The sequence below is a fragment of the Leopardus geoffroyi genome, chromosome D3 (assembly GCF_018350155.1).
Source record: "Leopardus geoffroyi isolate Oge1 chromosome D3, O.geoffroyi_Oge1_pat1.0, whole genome shotgun sequence".
In the NCBI taxonomy this organism is placed as follows: domain Eukaryota; kingdom Metazoa; phylum Chordata; class Mammalia; order Carnivora; family Felidae; genus Leopardus; species Leopardus geoffroyi.
In genome coordinates, this window is record NC_059339.1 from 79,249,374 (window position 1) to 79,271,487 (window position 22,114).

At 38.2% G+C, this 22,114-nt stretch overlaps 1 protein-coding gene and 2 long non-coding RNA genes across 6 annotated transcripts in view; 1 reads left to right on the plus strand and 2 right to left on the minus strand.

Moving 5' to 3' along the window:
• The window catches only part of CDH20 (cadherin 20), a 210,829-nt gene that overhangs the window by 67,459 nt on the left and 121,256 nt on the right, over nt 1–22,114 (plus strand). The gene's annotated exons all lie outside the window — the stretch shown is intronic.
• LOC123588494 overlaps nt 1–22,114 on the minus strand; it is a 208,119-nt gene that overhangs the window by 66,323 nt on the left and 119,682 nt on the right. The gene's annotated exons all lie outside the window — the stretch shown is intronic.
• LOC123588495 lies at nt 6,984–12,586 on the minus strand. The gene is made up of 2 exons (XR_006707881.1): nt 10,764–12,586; nt 6,984–10,533 (listed from the first exon to the last, which is right to left on the minus strand). It is a non-coding gene; the product is annotated as an uncharacterized LOC123588495 (long non-coding RNA).

A 22,114-nucleotide genomic window follows, 5' to 3' on the forward strand; every position in this document is an offset into this window, starting at 1 on the left:
GAGTTTCTCAGTGACTGGCCACACCCCTAAGACTTTCTCCAGGACCCACCTACATCTCTGTCCTCACTGCCTCTCCACATACTTCCCATCCCCATTCAAACACCCCATATTCCAAGAAATATTTTTCTCTCTACGTGAATAGTTTTCTCTGTCTCATAAAATTTCTTCCAGACATTTTGTCTCAAACCCTGTTCTGGCTCACCCCCCTCCAGAGGCAACTAGCACCCACCAACCTGGCTGCTCTAACCCCCTGGCCCTTGTTGAGTTCCTTGAGCATCTGACCTTCCCTTGGCCTGAATACTCTCTCAACCTTGGCTGCCTCCTTCTTATCCTTCCTGCCTCGGTTTAAATCCTCCTCCCTTCAATGCAATTTCCCCTGATCGCCCTAAGCAGCTACCTGTCATTCTCCATTACCATTTGTTTCCCATAGACCTATCACTGTAAGTTCCAGGTGAGAAGAGACTGTATCTTGGAGTTAGAGGAGCTTGGGCTTTGGAGCCAGCCTGCCTGGGTCCTAATCTCAGCTCTGTGCTTACTAGCTGTGTGACCTAGGGCATGTACTCAACCTCTCTGTGACTCTGTTTCCTCATCTGTAAAATGAGGGAGACATATCTCCTACAGTTGTCATGACAACTGAATGAGTTAATATCTGGCACACAGTAAGTGCTATCAAGTGTTTATTAGACAAACTACCTCACAATTGGTATAATACCTAAATCATCCGGGATGCTCAAAACATGTTTACTGAATGTAGAGATCAATGAAAGAAAAAAAGAATGAATGAATGAATGAGGGCTACAGGTCCAAACATGTCATCTGAACTTACTTGCTCTTCTAGCTGAACCACAGTGAACAAGATCAAGGTCATTTGCTTGAATCCTAAAAAGGGCAGAAAAGTTCATTGTTCCATAGCAACAAAGGCCATCTTAAACCTGTGTAGTTGTCTAGCAACTGAATAGTGCTGTTTTCAGCTAGAATGGAGAAGAAAGTCTGAATGGGTCAGTGTTTGCTTGTCACAGTTAGCATACAAATCATACACAGGACATGTCCTATTTAACCACAGCCTCACAGCTTTACCTGCTTTACAAATGATAGCTCTTGTTTTCTAATCATCCTACAAAAACTGTAATTTTGCCAACAATAATTCTAGAACCCAAAAAGAGTAAGAGAAATTTAATTCCAGTCTTAGAATTACTTAGAATTACTTGCATATGTATGAAATTAATATATCTTCCATATTACTTACATTCGTATGAAATTAATATACCTATAGATACATATTTACTTCTATATATGGCTATGTAATCAAAATTTGAGTCAAGTATTTGACTCAAAGAATAATCCATGCAAGTACCTGAAAACCTTTCTGCTGCTCCACATGCTGACATTTTTCAACGTCCAAAAAAATAAAAGGAGACACAAAAATGATCTTTAAAGATGAGGCTCTAGTATCAATTTAAGATCATCTACCACAGCCAGGGGCGCCTGGATGACTCAGGAGGTTAAACATCCGACTCTTGGGGCGCCTGGGTGGTGCAGTCGGTTAAGCGTCCGACTTCAGCCAGGTCACAATCTCGCGGTCCGTGAGTTCGAGCCCCGCGTCAGGCTCTGGGCTGATGGCTCAGAGCCTGGAGCCTGTTTCCAATTCTGTGTCTCCCTCTCTCTCTGCCCCTCCCCCGTTCATGCTCTGTCTCTCTCTGTCCCAAAAATAAATAAACGTTGAAAAAAATTAAAAAAAAAAAAAACATCCGACTCTTGATTTCCACTCAAGTCATGATCTCACCGTTCGTGAGTTTGAGCCCCGCATCAGGCTCTGCACTGACAATGTGGAGCCTGCTTGGGACTGACTGACTCTCTCTCTCTCTCTCTCTCTCTCCCCCCCCTCTCTTTCTGTCCCTCCCCTGCTGGTGCATGCATGTACACTTGTTCTCTCAAAATAAACAAACAAGCAAACAAAAAAAGATTATGTACCCCATCAAGAAAAGTACAAGTGTTCCTGTTTTGTTTGCTTTGTGGGCTTTAGGGCTCTTTCCTTTCTTTCCCACTATCCACTCCAGGTCATTATAAAGGAATCTTTGGCATAAGAGTTGGTCTAGCACTGGCCAGTCAGAAAGATCATTCTCATAATAGAAAGTAGATGAGTTAGGAGGCTGTGCTTCCAGCCCACATAAGTAAGTCCTGGGTAGCTAGCACTCACCACCCAAGGAGAACAAGGTAGTCCCCTTGACTCTCTGACTAGGGGAAAAATTACTATTTCCCCAGCCCTAATCCATTATCAGTGCTTGAGAGCACAGCTGTTATAAAAGAGAGTCCGTATGTTTATACAGCACATTTGAAATTTAGTCAAGCATGGGGAAAATGCAACTTTGGTCCACGCAACTAATGGAATAAAGACATAAGACAGACACATTTCATTATGACCAACCTGTCGGATTCTGACCCTATAATCATTCAGCATTCACTGCTAATTCATGCTGAGTCCTAGGCTGTATTCACAGAGCACTGGCAGTGGGATGAAACTCTACTGAGTGGAACATCTGAGATGTTTTCTGTGATCAATGTGCCTAAGAGCAAAACATCCTCTATCCCACCACTAATTCCATGACGTACTCAAGTAGCCTAACTTGTAACACTTCTCTCTCCTTTCTGCTTTTCTTGGGTCTCACACCCCAATTTTAAAATCCCTTTGGCTATAAGGCCACACATAGAAATGCTATATCCCTGTTACACCTGATTTTGTGCCAATACCATGATTCATTTTAGACAGGCAGCTCAATCTAGCATTTCCTCTCCAACCTAAAATCTCATCGTGTTTTGTTCAGCTCACTGGATCAAAAATATATTGCCATATCATTTTCTCCACTGGAAAACACACTTACTATGATTATTTTCTGTCATGGAAATCAGGCTTTTTATCCTTTGCACACTGTTCCTCATCTCCCCTACCAATGGTTCTCTCCATTCCTGTCCAAAATTGTTCATGATTCCAGTAAAGTGATATATTGGAATGGAAAAATACTGGTTTCAGTCTTGGGGATCAATTTATGATCATCTTAAATAAGCCTCTTTTTAATTGATGAGTCTATTGCAAATTGCATACTTCAGTTTCCTCTGTAAGGAGTACAATTAAACTAAGGCAAAGCTGGTTATGACTCATGTATAATGAAATGAAAACAGTATCACCATTAAACACCAAATAAAGCCATTGATTCCGTGTATTATTCTGTCAGTTTTAATTGAATTGCATTTCCCCCTTTCAGTTCTTAATTATGCAGTTCATGCTGAATCTTTAGTTTTGTGCACAGAATGGGATAATGTTCTCTTCCTCCTTACCTTAGTGTCTAAAAATATAAGCCTATTGAGAACAGAGAAGTCTTTGTTGGTCTTAATTAAAGCAAAACACCTGCTTTTATCCCGGGAGCTGAATGTGTTGCTGTGCTGTGAGACTGTCACCAAGTGAGGGGACAATAGGGCTGTTTCCTTTTGCATGTCCCTCTCCCCGACCCGTGGTCTCAACCTCTTTCCAAATTCCATCGCAACTGGAAAACTGTGACATCACACTGCCCAGCAAAGAAGGTCCAAGGCCTCTCTAGCCTCTCCTAATGAGCATTAACCCTATCTAGACTGTCAGGGCTAGACAGTACAAAGTGAAATAGATACTGTTTAACGTGAGGGTAGATACTGTCAGTGAGATAGTAATCTAAAAACTCATTGTTTGGTGAACTTGTGAAAGATTTCAAGGCAAAAGCTGGACTCTCTTCTCTGATATGTACCATATACCTGAGATTATATGCAAGTAAAGATGAACAAAGAAAGACGGAGTAAGTGTAGAACCTAGACTGGAAGGACATCCCACTACTGGGGTGTCATGCCTTAATTTGGAAGAGGCAAAGACAACCTCTGTTCTTCTCTCTTCTTGTAAGCATGTTGGCTGTTTCTAAGTGCTTGTACCAGACTCAAGTACACAAATCACTCTAATATCAACTATTTTATTTCTCAGATTCAGTTCACTGGGGCCAGAGGTCCTCGGTCTAGAAATACCAAACAAGCAAGCTATTTATCCTAGAGCACACGATAAAGGCAAAACTGTGTATTTTCAGCTAGGACAGCTACCCAACAGAAACCTAGTTTGGTGAACAAATCTGAAAACTGACAATCCAGGGATGACCTGAGGTCAGTCTCTGATGCCCCAAGGACACTGCATAGGAACTGAGTAAATAAAAGACTGAACAATTAAGATCACAGCTTGTAAGCAGATGACCAGGGCCTGACTCATGGGAAGAGGAAGCAGTTGCCGTCAGGACATATCCTGAGAGTTGCGGGACTGGCCTTCTTGGGCTGAGAACATCTGGTTGGCGGTGAGGAGCGGGCCCTCCCTGGAACATCTCCTAGCTCTGGCATATCAGACTCTGCCACCCCTGCAGCTGCCATCTCCAGAGCGCATGGTAATAGACAAAGCTGTCTTGGAATGAGAAGAGGCACTAATCATTCTTGTACTCATTTTACCCATGTTGAAACTCATCTGCCAATATTTCCCTGCATGATACGCTGCTAAGCATTCTAATAAGCTTACTCTAATCCCATCCATTTTATGTCCAACTTACCCTTCGATAGAAGAAAGGAGAGAAAGGAAACGCCTAAGAAATGAGAAGGGGGTACAGACAAGGCTGTGGGATCTCAAATGTATCAAGTTCCTTTCATGTCATAGGCACTGTTTGGTTTTTCTACATCAGCGACGAGTTTTGGTTTTTGGTTTTTTTGTTTGTTTTTTTACATCACTGGAAAGGTTTTTTTTTTTTTTTTTTTCCTATCAGTTTATGTATAGGATTAACAGGGAAACAAATGATACTGGACAGCCAAGGGTTAAATGTAAATGAGAGACATGGGTCTACATATTTTATAACATTCCTGACTCGGATTCTACGGTAATAGGTAGTTGGTAAGTCCATAAATAATGTTGATTTTCTATGTTCATTGTTTTGAATGTTGCAAACTAATGCTTATGCGCCATGGTAACATCTATTTCAAACCAATTTCCTGCAAATGCCTTTCACCACTATATTGTTTATATTAATAAATTAAAATAGCATATTTGGGCAATGTTATCTTTCTTGTTCCACACAAATATGCAGAGATCCAAAAAGATTATGAAGGAGATAAAATTGTTGTTTACAGAGACTCTCCTTCAGAAGGGTCTATGAAATTATTCTTCCACTATTAAAAATGAGAAATCACAAAACAAGGAGATTATAACAAATCCTTGGCATAAATTCACATGAAGACTGCCTGCCAACATTTTAATTAAGGAGAATAGGTTGGCTTATCAAATAAAACTGAGAGAACATTGACCAAAGGTTGGCTTGTCTAAAGGGCTGTCGATGGAACAGGAGGTTCTGGATACAGCCTCTCTCCTGTTCCCCCTTGACATCCTTTGAAAAGGAACACTCTCCTTTACTTGGCCTTCCAAGAGCTGAAACCGTTAAATCAAAATGCCTGGCTGGATCTGACAGCCAGGTTCTCTGGAAGTATAAAGCCTTCTGATACTGAAGGAATGTTTTGAAGTTTGACACCAAAGGGATCTCCAGGCCTTTAGGGGTCCAACAGGATGCCCAAGCTGGAGAAGGGTTCATGCCCCACTCTGCCTATAACTTGGGCCCTAACAAATTCTCTGATTAGATTTGCTGAACTACTTCTAAATTCAGAACGACATAGATTTACCCTGCCAGCACACAGAAATAACTTCCTGAGATTAAAAAATGACATATATTCAAGAAAAAAATGGAAATCGACTGACAAAAATATCCTGTGAAATACATCCCTTGATTCCTTAATGCCATCCTCTTTGAGAGCCAGATTTTCTCATTGCCTAAACTACTCCCTGATTGTAAATTAAGCACCGTGTGGATAACTTGCTTGACAGGATTCTAGTGATCTAAGGTTAATGTTCAACTATTAACAGAAAATAGGATTACAGGTACTACGGCCTGGGAAGAGTATCATTAGGGTACCATTTAGTGAATTCCGTTTAAGACTTATAATAAAGAAGTAACTTAAGTGCTGGAGGAATCTGAGCCAATCAAGAAATTGATGTGAAAAGAATATATCCCCTGGGCTGGGGTATTTTATGTTTCAATATTGAAACTTGAACATTTTTTGCATCTGAAAAGTTATTCTTAGTTGTTGGCAGAGTAAATCCATGTTATCCTGCATTCTGAAGCAGTTCAGCTGAATCTAATTAGAACATCTGCAGATTTATGCAGCTTTCTGTATATTAAAGTCCCTACCCTTGTGAAATAAATATTTCTCCTCAATCCTTTATTTTTACCCATCTGAGTGTTAATCAGACTAATATGGTATAAATTTTAACAACCACTTTTATGATCCCAGGATGAATGGTGCTCTACAAGTCTAAAATACCGAGACCTTATAAATAGCATCAGTGTGTACTGCCTTTCAATGCCTTCCTACTGGCCATCAATTTTGGCTTAGAGAAGGGGAAACAATTATGAACTCAGTCATTTGCTTCTTATGTTATTAGTTTGTCAGAGATTTTCAAAGGTGTTCCATGCATTCCTGGGATATTATGGAAGATCTCTTTGGTTTCAAACTCTCTTGACAAAAAATACGTTGAATCATGTAGGCAATTAGACCAAAAAAGGTCAACTTGTTTTCGCAACTTAGAAAAACTACTCAGACTCATAGAAAATGAGTGTCTTGCTAGAGTTAACTTTAAAATACTCCAACTCTCGGGGCACCTCGGTGGCTCAATCAGTTCAGTGTGTCTGCTTCTTGGTATCAGCTCAGGTCGCGATCTCGCAGTTGTGAGACTGAGCCCCCATCGGCTCTGCACGGAGTGTGGAGCCTGCTTGGGGTTCTCTCCCTCCCTCCCTCCCTCTCTCTCTCTCTCTCTCAAAATAAATAAACATTTAAAATACTCCAACCCTCTTGGTAAGCAAGTCTGCCACTTTTCCTGACTGATACACCTAGATGCTGTACTTCACATTGGAACTCTTTTTTTTTTTTTTTTTTTTTTATCTTAACCAACCTTCTATATCAGATCAGGCTCACCTCAAGCTAATGAGTAATTTCCTCCTCAGCTGTGTAACACCTCAAGGTGTTATCACTTAGTCTTAAATTAAAATTAGTCTGAATTTTTCTGGCTGAGAAGCAGCATAGTGAAAAGAGGCTTCATCCTGAAGTCAGATGGCCCTGTTGAAATTCCAGCTTTATCTCTAACTAGGTTTGAACAACTGGGCAGCAATCAAACCATCCTGAAGCCTAAATTCTTCCTGCGTAAAATAGAGATAATAATATTTAACTCTGTACATAATTATAACGATTAATTGAAAAGATGCATATAGCTAGTACATACTCAATAAGTAGGAACCCAAATATAGACATGGGGGCCTAAAAAGACGAACATGCAAAAAGAGACCCTTTTTCTTGGCAACTAAAAAGAATGTAACATTTGTTCAATTTTTTTAAGGCATTATCAACTCCCAAAAGATTGTTACAAACAAACTCCATCAATTCTTCTCGCCAAGCAACACTTTAAAGCAATGATTCTCAAAACACAGGGCCTGGACCAGCAGCAGCAGCATCCCTTGAAAATTTGTTAGAAATGCAAATTCGTGGGCCCCTTTCCAGGCCTACCAAATCAGAAACTTTGAGGGTGGGGCCTAGCAACCAGGGCTAAAAAAGCCCTCCAATGCATGCTCAAGTTTGAGAAACACTATGTTAAGCCTTCCTTCAAATGTCAGCATAACCCCTAAGGCTTCCTCTATGAGGATGTGAAGATTCCCAGAAGACTTGCTACAGATCCGAATCTCACTTCCTCCCTCTTGGCATTCCTCTCCTGCTCTTTATTCAGGACTAATTGATGTTCACACCGGCCAATTAGTTAGCGCTACAATTCAAATAGCCCCAGCTGTAGCCAAAATTAACATGAAAGCTTTCCTAAAATATTTGAGTGGTTGTTTTTTTTTTAAACATTGTAGATTTTCCTATTTGAAAAACAAGGATTTATGCCTATTTTTATTCAAGTATGAAGGTGTATTCATGTATTCCTTCGTCCATATAATCATTTTAGATGCTCAACAAATACAAACACTGCTAAAACCAGTCTGTTAAGATTTCTCTACAAGTTGAAAAGAAATGCGAGAAAAGCAGATGTACATCTTCATTATATAACCACCCTAATCTGTTGATCATGCCCATCTTATTAATTCTGTTCCACAAATATTCATTGAATACCTATTAGGTGCCAGACACTGTTCTAGGTATAGGGGACTCAGCTATGAACCAGACAGACTGATTAGGGGTGAGGAGAATCTCTCCCTCCTTTTGCTTTATACTCTAGTAGAGGGAAACACTATGAAAAAGTCAACCAATCAATAAACATAGTAAGTACTGATTGTGTTCAGTACTCTGTAAGATATACACAGGATGATGTGATAGACAGTCCATGGAAGGAGTGGCTTCCGTAGGGTAGTCAGAAGGGCCTCTTTAGGGATATTATATATGAGCTCAGTCAAGAATGGAAAGAACCACTTTTATAAAGAGGTACAGGAAGGTGGAGGGTTTCAAGCAGAAATTCAAGCAGGTAACAGCTTGGCATTTTTCAAGACAGGAAAGAAAGCCAGAGTGAGTTAATGGAGAGGAGTGTTGGGGAAATAGAAATAAAAACAGAATCTCTCCAACCAGGAAACCTCTCCACAAATGTAGATGAGAAAGAAACAGTTTTATTACTGAAGAAGCATTAAGCCAAAATGTGACACCCATCACAAGCGATCCATCAAGAGATTCCAAAGACTGAAAGACGTCTCATCCCTTTACGTAGCCAAGTAGACACAACGCACTACATACACGTTCTCAGGAGAAACAACTAGTCATGTAAGAGGACTTGACAGCACCATTTGTCACACAGTTGTTCCTAAATTTACTCAGTAGTTGGGGTGACCATCTGTGTTCACTAATTGGTTTTATTCAAAGGAAAAATAAACTTCTCTTTATAACAAGAGGTAGCTTTATAGCTTGGAATAAGGCACCCGCTACAGCGAGGTTCTATCCTCCCACAGACACTGGGAGGTAGTTAGAGGCTCTATCTTCCTTAATGGTGACATTTCAAAGAGATGGTTCCCAGGTCCCTGAGAAACACAGTCCTGGGTCCTCAAGATGGCAAGAGTCTATTTTAGCTTTCACAAAGATTTACATACATTTCAAGCAGAGAGCAAAAGACCTTACAAGGTTTCTAAAGTAAATGTTCTAAGATTAGGGAGGGGAAAGACATCTCTTCCCTTATTTTCAACACTGAGAATCAAGCCCCGATTTTTCATTTGTTTTCGCCCTTCCATGAGGCATGAATTAAAGTAAGGGCTAGATTGGGCAGGGTCTTTGAAGAGTTTGCATGTTACTCTCAGAGAAATGGAAAACCACTGAAGGTTTGTGACAAGACCTAATATGTGTAACAAGACATTTAGCCCCCCTTCACAGATGTACTGTGAAGAACACAACATGATTTTGGTGACCATTCTTGCCAAAAATGCATAACCCTCAATCTAATCATAGAAAACAACAAACAAACCTAAACTGGGGAACATTCTACCAAAGAACTGACAAGTACGTTTCAAAAATGTCAAGAAAGTCAAAGAGAGACTGAGGACCCATCATAAATTGCAGGAGGCTAAAGAGATAGGACAACAAAATGTAATGAGAGGTCCTGTACTGGTTCCTGGACCAGAAACATTATTTGGGAAAACCGGTGAAAACTGAGTAAGGTTTGTTAGCTTAGTTAATAGTACTACATCAGTGTTAACTTCCTGGCTTCTATCATTGGCCATGTAAGATATTAACATTAGGGGAAGAAGGGTAAAGAATACACGGGAACACTTTGCAGTATTTTTGTCCTTTTCTATAGGTCTTAAATTACTCCAAAATTATTTTTTTAATTTAATAGATCATTTAGGCTACTGAATGAATACACTGATGGGGGAGCGGGGTGGGGACAGAACTGGTGAGCCCAGTTAGGAAGCTAATGAAAACAAGCCCAGGCAAGAGATTCTAGTTTGAAGATGATGTCAGCACAGAAGGAGAAAATGAGGAATCAAGGTGCATTTTTGAGACAGAATCAACAGTATCTGGAGATCTCCTGAGTGTCACAATAACGGGGATTATTTCTAGGAGCTTGGTGTAAGTAACTGTTGTAGTAGGCCATCTGTTCAGGTAAGAGAACTAAGGGCGACCCAGGATTTTGGCAAGAAGATCTGTGGTTCCAAACTCTCCTCTAAGATGTCATCTCATAAATCCAGCTGCCTGTGAATTAGGAGAGGGCACTGATCAATGTTATAATGATCATATAATTATAATCATACAATATATGATTCCTATATTACTCATACAGGTGGATACAGAAGCAGATACTTCCAGCCCTACTCTAGACACATGCACAAGGCACCATCTGCACACATAAGACTTGCTTGTTATCAATTACTTAGTTTTAGATTTGTTTTCTTTCCCTCCACTTCCCCCAACTACCTCTAAACTTTAAATTTTTTTTTTTTTAACGTTTATTTATTTTTGAGACAGAGAGAGGCAGAGCATGAATGGGGGAGGGTCAGAGAGAGAGAGAGACACAGAATTGGAAGCAGGCTCCAGGCTCTGGGCCATCATCAGCCCAGAGCCCGACGCGGGGCTCGAACCCACGGACCGCGAGATCGTGACCCGAGCTGAAGTCGGACGCTTAACCGACTGAGCCACCCAGGCACCCCTAAACTTTAGATGGCAAACTAGGAAGAAAAGAGGGATAACCCGAACGCAACCAAACCCTTTCTTCCTCTTCATTTAGCCAACTATGGAAGCCAAAAGGAAACTTCCACCTGCCTATTTTTTATTCAGATAGTTACACGGCATAGTTAAAATTTAACTAGTTTTCACTTCACAAAATCAGTATATGTGGATAAAAGATAAAACTAGTTAAGGAAATGACAGAACTAATGCTTCTAATTCTAGGATCAGCTCTTCATCCACCACATTACAGCTTAAAAATCAACGAATGAAATCAGATAAAGCAGTAACACTCTACTCTGCACTTTTAAAAAAAAATAAATAACTACAGTGATTACCACCTGCCCCTTCCAGATGAGGATGCCTTCTCACAGAGACCAAGAATGTTACTACTTTTCACAAGAAACTTACGCTATGCCTCCATGGCATTTTGGGCATTTTAAAATGCAGGCTCTGCGCAGAGAGCCCAGTGCGGGCTTGAACTCACGAACTGTGAGATCATGACCTGAGCCAAAGTCAGCTGCTTACCTGCTCAGCTGACTGAGCCACACAGGCACCTCATAACGCCCTACCTTTTTAAAAGGATGGGCAACTGTTTCTGTCTTTGCTGTCCTGACTCTGGGACAGACTCCTTCAGCAAGTGCCCATGGCTGTCCTGGAGAAATTACGGCAAATTCAGGAGACCCTCTGGCGGAAGCACTGGGACTCCAAAGTCACACTACCTGTGTTCACACCCTGGCCCAGACACTTACTAGCTATGTAGCCTTGACAAATTGTGTATCAGCCTGAGCCCCTGTTTTTCATTAGAAAGTGGGGTTTGACATAATGCCTCCCTCACAGTGGTGCAAGGGGGATTTAATAAGCCATGGAATATAAAGCTTTCAGAACAGAGCTGAATAAAGGTTAGCTACTACTGTCTTTGATGCCCTAGTGGTAGGAAGGGGGTTTCTTCAGTTCTTGGTTTCAGAATTATCCTGCTCCTGGATCAACCACTATGCTCTCTATAGTTAAGGCAAGCTGTTATTGAAACATGAGCACATTTAACTGACTGAAAATATTGAAAAACGTTGTAAAACTGCATAACTGAATAAAAAGCATTCAGCGCTCCTAGTAATCAAGGATATGTACAATAAAGTTTTCAGATACTATTTTTCATCGATCACATTGGCAACTTAAAAAATATATGTAAACCATATGTAATACATATGTACGGTATTAGTGAAATAAGTATTTGCATATACTGCTAGTGAGTATATAAGCTGGTACAACTTTTCTGGACTCTCTCAAACCATGCGTTAAAATCATACCCAACAATTTCATTTAAGTAAGTAATATTTTTTCCTTCCTTCCAGATGCAAAATATATTATAATAATATAAATATATCATTCTATTTAATTATAATAATTAAAATAATATGTTATCTGAACAAGGTACAGAGAAAGAGATTCAAAGAGATATGGCCATTTATATTAAGCTGGCATTTGAAATGAGTGGCAAAAGATAGTACGGAAAAGAAATAGTTTGGAAACAACTGGATATTCTTTAGGAAAAGAAAAAAAGGTTTTCTTCCTCATACCATTAAGCAAAAACAAATTTCAATGGATTTCAATGGATTAAATATCTAAACACAAAAGCCCTAGAAGAAAACACAGGAAACTATTTTATAAATTTTCCCAGCAAAGGCATAAAACCTAGAAGTCATACAGGAAATGATTAAAATTTGGACAATTAAACATTTTTGTATGGCAAAAAAATTACCACAAGTAAAATTAAAAGATAAATGAAGACTAGGGGTGCCTGGGTGGCTCAGTCAGTTAAGGGTACAACTTTGGCTCAGCTAGTGATCTCACAGTTTGTGAGTTTGAGCCCTGCCCCAGGCTCTGTGATGACAGCTCAGAGCCTGGAGCCTGTTTCAGATTCTGTGTCTCCCCGTCTCCCTGACCCACCCCATTCATGCTCTGTCTCTCTCTCTCTCTCTCTCAAAAATAAATAAACAAAAAATTTTTTTAAAGATAAAGACTGAAAGAACACATATGCCAGACATATTTAAAAAGGGGTCTAAAGTTTCTTTAAATCAATGAAAAGAGACCTAATTTAATAGAAATATACAGAAGTGACTCAAACAGAAAATAATTCACTGAAACGGAAATAGCAGACACACATTGCAAAAAACCTTTTGAATTAGCAAGGCAATAAAAATCAAGTTAAATGAAATTTTGCCTGTAAGACTGGCAATATTTTGTTATTTGTAATGCTCAAAAGGATGTGGAAAAATGGAAACTGACACTGTTGTTGGGGGGTGTAATTGGTACAACTTTTTAAATTGTATTAAAATATATATTCAAAATTTTTATTTGGCAATATATATTAAAATTTTAAAAGCCACACGTCCTATTACTCAGACATTTCTCTAACATAAATCTATACTATGTAACATTCTCAACACGAGCAACCAGATATGTGTCCAAGATGATTATAGTAGTTTTGTTTATAACAGGAAAACAAACAAGAGTTCATCAGCTGGGGAATAAGGGCACATAGTGACTCAGCTGAAAAGGGATGTAGAATCAAAAAAAATTTTTTTTAATTACAATAAACAAAAAACTGAAAATAACAAGTGTCATGAACTATCACTTTAAAACAAATGGTTCATTTATGATGAAATACGTTATAGTCATTAAAAACGATGCTTTACAATATTTACTTAAGAAACAATAGGAAAGGGTTCGTTATACACAGATCAAAATTAGGTTACAAGTACCACCTGTTCCATATGACCCATTTTGCCACACATACACGCCAAAGGAAGGTCACACAGCAGCATATCAACAATGGACATTTCTGGGTGGGGTAGGAAAAGGCATTGCAAAGCAGCTTAATTTATTCTTTTATTTGTACTTTCCCATTTCCTCCGATTCACAACTGAATTCTGTAATTGGAGGAATAAAAGTTTACCAAGAACAACAAAATGAAGAGTCAGGAAAAGAATTCCTGAACTTTAAGGCAGTGCTTCATTTTCTTTCTCTCCAACCTCTACCTAAAATGAAATGCTTTACGTTTACTTTATACGTCGAAATACAGGATGTTTTAATTTCACCTCCAAAGCATCCGTAGTACCATCCACACTCACATCTGTCAATCCCTTAGACGGGGGGTTTGGGAATTTGTATGGTGGGATCTGTGGAGTCCACATTCTGCTGTCAGTCTTAACTCCAGGGGTTTTATTCATCCAGCATGAATAAAATGTGCTAATAATGCTGGCCTTGGGATAGAAACATTCCACAGAAAAATGTTTATTTTTTATTTTTTTAACCAAAGAATGAATACATGTTTTCAGCTGCTATATATAAAAATATTCGCTTTTCAGTAGGAAAGTTCAGCTGCAATGGGAAAAGACTAGAATGCACTGTAAGAAAAATTTAAAGTTATAAGCTTGTGTGGCCATGCATAGAAACTCCTAAAAACTGTGACCATCCCAGGGTTTCTCTCTGAATGGGTCTTTTATTCCACTGAGCTGGCGCCGTGAAAGATGCCCTGCATTGTTCTGACATCACACCAGGGTGAAAACACACAGTCCTGTTGACATCAATACAATGCACTACAATATATTTTTTATATCCTCTGTAGGTGTTCTGAAAGGACTCCATTGGTGGAAATGTTTTTTTTTTTTTTAATTGCAGGAAAATCCCTGCAATGAATAGAACACAAAGGCATCTCAATTTCCTAGGAAAAACTAGAGTCTACTTAGAAATGTGACAGTAACATTAGGCATACAAATAGAAAGAAATTTCAAAGAGAACATATAAAACACTTTCCTGTGTCACAGTTTATTATGCAAACTCCATGCATCCTGGTATAATGCGGTATATTTAAGAAAAATCAGATTAGGAAACTTGCTCATAATAAACCTCAGCAGATCAAGAGAAACTTAATTTTGATGTAGACATGGATGCATCTCTCTCCATGCACTCTGTGGTTCTTATGCCTACTGGTCTTACTAAAAATTGTGTTTATTTGAATTCTTATCAATGAGAATTCTTGCGGACTTCATGATCCCTCCCCTCCATCAAATTCTGGAAACTAAAAAATAAAACATCATCAGATGCAGGTGTGAATGATAATATGAATAGTGTGGGATGCAATTAAAGCAGTGGGAAACCAGACAAGTAAGGAACAGATGCAAAGCTTGGATCCCAGTGGGTCTTGGGAGACTGCACATTCAAGTGTAAGAATTCAGAATCTTGTTACATGCAGCTTGACTCAGAAACTGGAGAAACACAAAGGAAGGTCTCAGCAAAATCCATTCATCTCAGCCCTATATATGACCCTCACATTGTAGGCCTATGAGCCTCACATTATGCAAAACAGTAGCTCCAAAAGAACAATGGGAATCAGAGTACTTAATCATTTGCTAGCCTAGTTAGATATTAATTATAGATTGGAATTAATTGAAAATAATATAATATAGTGTGCTCAAACTGATACGGGCTCCATTGTATAAAAGTGTCAAAATGAGTGACTTCAGATTCTATACGCTCTGCTTTCTTCTATGAGCATATCCATATAGTACAATATCCACATAACAGCAATCCTGCCCAAAAATATGTAGAACACCCAAACTAAAGGCATGAGAAAGAATGAAAGCAGTCACTAACGAAAGCATTCTGTGGAAGGCAATTTGTGTTTGAATTTAATTAAATTTTTTAAAATTAATTTTTAGTTTTTTGAATTTGTGGTAACATATAAATAACATAAAATTTACCATTTTAACCATCTATTTATGTATATGTGTACACTTCAGGAGCATTAAGTATATTCACGTTGTTGGGCAAACATCGCCACTATCCATCTCCAGAATTTTTTCATCCTCCCAAACTGAAAGTCCATACTCATTAACCAGTAACTCCTCACAGTAAAAAAATTTTGATAGAGGAAAAATATCAGTAAGAGTACAAAAACATCATTTAAGAAGTCAAAGTCAGAATAGAGAAAACAGGTTTTTGATGTGATGTTTCCCAAACCATATGTGTAATAGTAACTTGTGATTTTTTTTTACTATATTCAAGCACTTTTATTATCTAGTACTTTTATTAATATTTATCATCTAACTAGCTATTTCTACTTAACCCTCAGTACATCAGGAAAAACAGTTATCATCATTTATCATCTGAATCTAATGGGTCTTCTAATTCTATATATTTTTTAAAGTTTATTTATTTTTGAGAGAGAGCGCAGGCACGCACGCACGCGCATGAGCAGGGGAGGGGCAGAGAGAGAGAGAGAGAGAGAGACAGAATCTGAGGGCAGGTTCCAGGCTGTCAGCAGAGAGCCCGACGTGGGGCTCAAACCCACGGACTGAGAGATCATAACCTGAGCCGAAGTCGGATACTCAACCAACTGAGCCACCCAGGTGCCCCTTAAATCATTTTACAAATAATTTACATAATAATAAAGATATAATGAAAATTTTTATTTAAAGTTTCATAAAAACTTAAACACAGCAAATCTGAATCAAGTAAATTTTGGTGCACACGCATCAGAAAAGATGAAATAGTACCATAATACATCCTTTTTGAGAGTCTTGTGCCAGCTCAAGGACTGTAACCTCTAGCCTTTCTTGCCGCTAGGTGTGGTCATGAGTCCTCATTCTGGCCAGTGAGCAAAGCAGAAGTGCCAGGTGTGATATCCAGGAAGGATGTGTAAAGAGTGCTTATTCATCTGAGGGCTGCACACTTTCTGCCCTAGCCCCCTTCTTCCTTCTGCTTCTCCTACAGATGGATGGAAGGGCAACAGCTGAAGGGACCAGTAAGCAGTCATGAGAACAGAGGACTCATGCAAAGAGAGGCAAAGCAGAAAAATCGGATACTGGTCCCTAATTACTATGATGCTGCCATAGCTAAGATTAGACTTCCTATCTCTTGGCTACTGCATGAGACACTTACCTGTTTCAGCTGTTGTTATGTTAGGTGGGTATGTAAAAGCACCAATACCAGAGCGCCTGGGTGGCTCAGTCGGCTTGGGCATCTGACTTCGGCTCAGGTCATGATCTCACCGTCCATGGGTTCGAGCCCCACATCGGGCTCTGTGCTGACAGCTCAGAACGTGAAGCCGGTTTGTGATTCTGTCTCCCTTTCTCTGTGCCTGTCCCCCACTCACACTCTGTCTCTTTCTCTCTCAAAAAAAATAAACATTAAAAAAAAAAAAGAAAAGAAAAGAGCCAATACAAACCAATACAGCAAATATAACTGATTCTTCTAATTATGTCAGTGATTCAAAATTTACTTCTTTTTTTGGTGGGGGTTTTTTGGCTTTTTTTTTTTTTTTTTTGAGAGAAGGGAGTAATAGATATTGGGTACGTAACCAGCAGTTTATGCTATAGCCACCAAAAGCAGAGAGTAATCACAACACATTCAAGAAGAACAAAAATAATATGACTTTGCTATAGATCTGTATTTGCTGATAACTGAAGTTCAAAGCTCAAAAGCTTCTCTCACTTGGTTAAAAAGGGAAAATATAAAGTACAAGAAAAATGTTAACAATTTTCTCCTTGACTCCAATCAAAAGCACTGAAAAGGGCAAAAAACTGTTTTCCCCCCACTGATTTGATAATTCAGTGATTCAATATTCTTTAACACTGTATTTACATAAGCACTCAAAATCACCTCTTGAACCAGTGGTATGCCTCCCACACTTTGGGAAAGGTTGGGCTTCAATGCCACATTATGCAGCACTCAAAATCAAAATCACCTCCTGAACCAGTAGGGTGCCTCCCATACTTTGGGTAAGATTGGGCATGGAAGAAATCATGAAAGGACATAAGATTATAGAGGTAAACTGAGGATATGGAGAGATAAAAGACTGGTTGCTAAGTCAAGAACTAAATTAGAATAGTAGAATATATAACCAAAAGGGCACTTAGACATTAGCTAGCCACAGAATCATAAACTCACAAAATTGAAAATTATTTCACTAATCTTTCCCATTGAATAGGATGATTTCTTTTTAGAACATCTTTGGAATAGTTAATAATAGTTGTCTAAGCTCTGTTTCAACCCTTCCAATGAGAATGGAGCCAATAATTGACAACCAATTCCATTTTAAAACATTTCTAATCCTAGAAAATGCTTCCTTACACAGAATTAAAATAAGCCTAATACAACTGAGCCTGTTTCCTCTCTGAAACTATATAGAGAAAGGAATTTAACCATTTCTCCATGTATTAATCCTCTAAAATTTTATTTACTCACTTTTATTCATTTACAACTCCCACTTATTATTCATTCTTATTTTTTAAACCACTTGAATACGTTTTTATGTAAAATTTACAATTTATGCAAATAAGAAGCCCCTTGACCCTCCCTGAATCCCAAAGAGGGAACCATTATTGTCAGCTTATTATGAATTATTCCAGATCTTTCTCTCTTTACACACACAGGGAAAGATATCACTTTTGTGGGACTTTTCCATACATTATAATACATACATATTATATTCAGTATGCTATTTTTTCACTTAATAAATCTTAATAATATTTTACATATTGGAACCTGTAGATCCATCTGTCTCTTTCATTTTAACTGCTGCATGGTATTCCATAGTTGTATCAAGGATATAACCTATGATAAACCCTGAGGATATTTCCAAGTTGAGGAAATTAATAAAACTGCTAGAGTATATACCCTTATAAATTTCTTTGTCTACGTACTTTTGCACATATGCACTTGTGCACAGAACTTCCCCTAAATTACCTAGAAATAAACGTGCATCTTAAAAAAAGCAATCATGCCAAACTGCCGTACAAGGCAACCAGAGCATTATTTCACACCCACGACCCAACTACAAGAATCTCCATTTCCGGTACTAGATATTGTCAGCATATATCTCCTTTCCCAATCTGAAACAACCATTTCTTTTTTTGAAGTCATGTAATATCTCTACAATCTTTTCTTTCCAAGCCTAGCCTTCCAGTTCCTTCAATCCTTTTTTTTTCTACTTTTTTAATGTTTATATATATTTGAGAGAGAGAGACAGTGCACTAGTGGGGGAGGGACAGAGAGAGAGGGAGACAGAATCTGAAGCAGGGTCCAGACTCAACTGTCAGCACAGAACCTGATGTGGGGCTCAAACTCATGAGCTGTGAGATCATGACCTGAGCCGAAGTCAGATGCTTAACCGACTGAGCCACCCAGGTACCCCAATCCTACTTTCATAGGTCATGATTTTCAGATCTTTCACTATCCTAGCTTCCTCCCAGAGATGCTTTATCATGGTTACTCTTAAAATGCATTTCCAAGAACTGATTATAATGGTACAACTATACTTTGACCTGACCTACATACAAATAAGACTGTTACCTATCTTCCTCTGAACTAGTAGATCTTAATACTTTCTGAGTCACTGTTCTCATTAAGAACTTAATAAAGGTATGAGCCCTTTCTCGGAAGGAAGGAAGGAAGGAAGGAAGGAAGGAAGGAAAGAAAGAAAGAAAGAAAGAAAGAAAGAAAGAAAGAAAGAAAGAAAGAAAGGGAAAGGAAAGGAAAGGAAAGGAAAGGAAAGGAAAGGAAAGGAAAGGAAAGGAAAGGAAAGGAAAGGAAAGGAAAGGAAAGGAAAGGAAAGGAAAGGAAAGGAAAGGAAAGGAAAGGAAAAGAAAAGAAAAGAAAAGAAAAGAAAAGAAAAGAAAAGAAAGAACACATAGGTACAATATGCATACAATGTCAGAGGTTTCATGAACCACAGATGCAAGATTAATCATGTATTAATGCAGCCCCAAATCACATTTACATTTTAGTGACCGTATCAGATTATTGTTGGTTTGCATTCAGTTTGCAATCAACTACGTCTCAAGTCTAATCTACACGAGGTATTTAACTACAGGAAAACTACATCTTTGTCAGCCTATATATTTTTATACTTTTTGAACCTAGGTGCTACTAAGTATTTGCATTATTCTTCTAATGTTTCATCTTTTTACCTTCTACCTTATTCTAAAGGTCAATTGTGTTCTTTGTGAACTGTAAGTCTGCCGTCACCTAATTTATGAATGTCTCACTCATCTCTAGGAAAAAGATTTAAGTGGAAGCACCACAACATGCCATACAGCTTTCCTCCAGAGGCTACTATTTTCTTTTTTCAATTGCTGTTTTTTGAGTGACCACTGGCCAGGCTCTGACATAACTAACCTGTGACCTAACATATACTTGTCTCTTCCCCTGAAAGACGTAACATACAAATTGATCCATATCTTGCTGAATTCTAGGTATACTTCATGTATAGTATCCCACAATCTACCAAAGTTGTAACATAAACATCAAAACAGGAACTGATATTAGTTTGCATTGCCCTGATTTGTTTTATTCACTCTTTCAAATGATTTATTGAAATAAACGTGTTGATTTATTGAAATCTAGGCGAGATGTGCTGTCCCAGGGCTAGAATCCCCACAGTGCACAAAACAAAACAATGCCTCCCTCGCAGAGCCTGCAGTCTGGTGAGGGACTGAAGGCTCCTGTTAGGTCCACGTCATCACCGCCCCTGATGAGCGTTCCAACACTTCTATTGGATAATCCATTCTAGTATTATGCCAACTATAAAAAACAAAGGGTGAGGGGTATTACTTGATCTTTCCAAACTTAAATGGCTAACTAGTGATTAAGTTTGGCATTACCTGATCATCGGCAACAGCGGTGAGATAACCAAAATGGTGTCTAAGAAAACGTTCAAGAATTTTTTTGTTAGAAGACGCAGCAGAGCAGAAAAACAGAGGCCATCCAGAAGACTGTAAACTCAGAACGTTAAAAAGTTCTAAAAGTGTAATCTAATCCAATGAACATGAAGGTAAATTTCACTTAATGAAATTCCTATTACTCCCTTCTATTACCTTTGCAAATTCACTATTATCACCAGATGCAAAAATCCCATTTGCACATTCCAAAAGGTAAGCCCAGAGTCTAGATCTGAGTCTCAGGCAATCAGGCCAAAATGTCTGTCACTGTTTAATCATGTAGACCATCCAGAGGGCACATGGTAATAACATAAAACTGACAATTCCACTGGGAAAAAATCGAGTTTGGCTTCTTTGGTGTCAGTGTGTTTAAAAAAAAAAAAAAAAGGAGGAGTTTTCATCTGAATAGTAACAAATTCAATTTTTAATAGTCCATATCATAAAATGAGCTCATTTTCCAAGGCACTTTTCAAAAATCTATACACTACCACGCTTACTGTGCTTAATATCTAAAATAACAAAAGAAGCATATTGATTTGGGATTAACATGGTTTTAGGTCCAGGCATTCATGACCTTAATCAGTATGGTAATATAAAAATAATTCATGAAGTACAATGTTAAATTAACATGAGTAGGTCTTTAGTTCTGTGGGACAGAAAAGTGATTTCCTACATAAGCTTAAAGATATAATTAAACATATATTTCATTTCTCGTTCAAGAATATTCTATTGAGCATGTCTGATACAGCTAAGGGAAAAACAGCTGCTAGTCAAAAGAAAATCTACTGGGTTGGGTTTTTTTATAAGCTACTTTATGGCTTTTCAAATTCTCTTTTTGCCTCTCCACCTCACCCTCCTCTGTCTTGGTATTATTTGTTGAATTAGAAATTAGTGTTTTACTGGAAAAAAAATAATGTTGCTACAAGTAAAAGCAAAACTTAAATAGCCAAATTAATGGGAATTTTTCTAATTGCTTTCTAGTCAGCCAAGAATTTCTGTTGACCCTTGCTCTGTGTTTCTGAGAGAAGCTGTTATTAGAAGAAAACTACATAGCTGCAAATTATATTTTTAAAAAACTCAAACTATTTCTGTATCTCAGAGAAATAATATGACCCAGCATGGGAGCCAAGATTCTGAAAAAAAGATCATCACACTGTGAGTTTTTGATTACATGAGATTTAACAGAAATTATTCATAGCATATATCATAAATGAGAACAAAAATGCATTGTTAGTTATATTTATATAAATATATAATAAATATATACATACTTAAAATATTTATAAATATATACCCAATATATGAATATATTCCTAAAGCTATATAAATGTCCATATTTTATAGATATAACTAGTAAATGTGAAGGAGCATAAAAGTCATAAATAAAACTGCCCAAGACTCATCTATTTAACATAAATTTACTCTATGAAACAGCAGGGAAAATAGGTTGCAATAATTATAATATTTTGCTTTTCACTATAGTCAGATGCGAATTCTTTTGCAGAGAGCAATGTGTTTTTCTATTACTTTTGCTTATTTATCGCCCCGAGTCTTTAAACACTAACACACAGCACAGGAGGAAATGTTTTCTGTGAATTTTAAACTTTCGC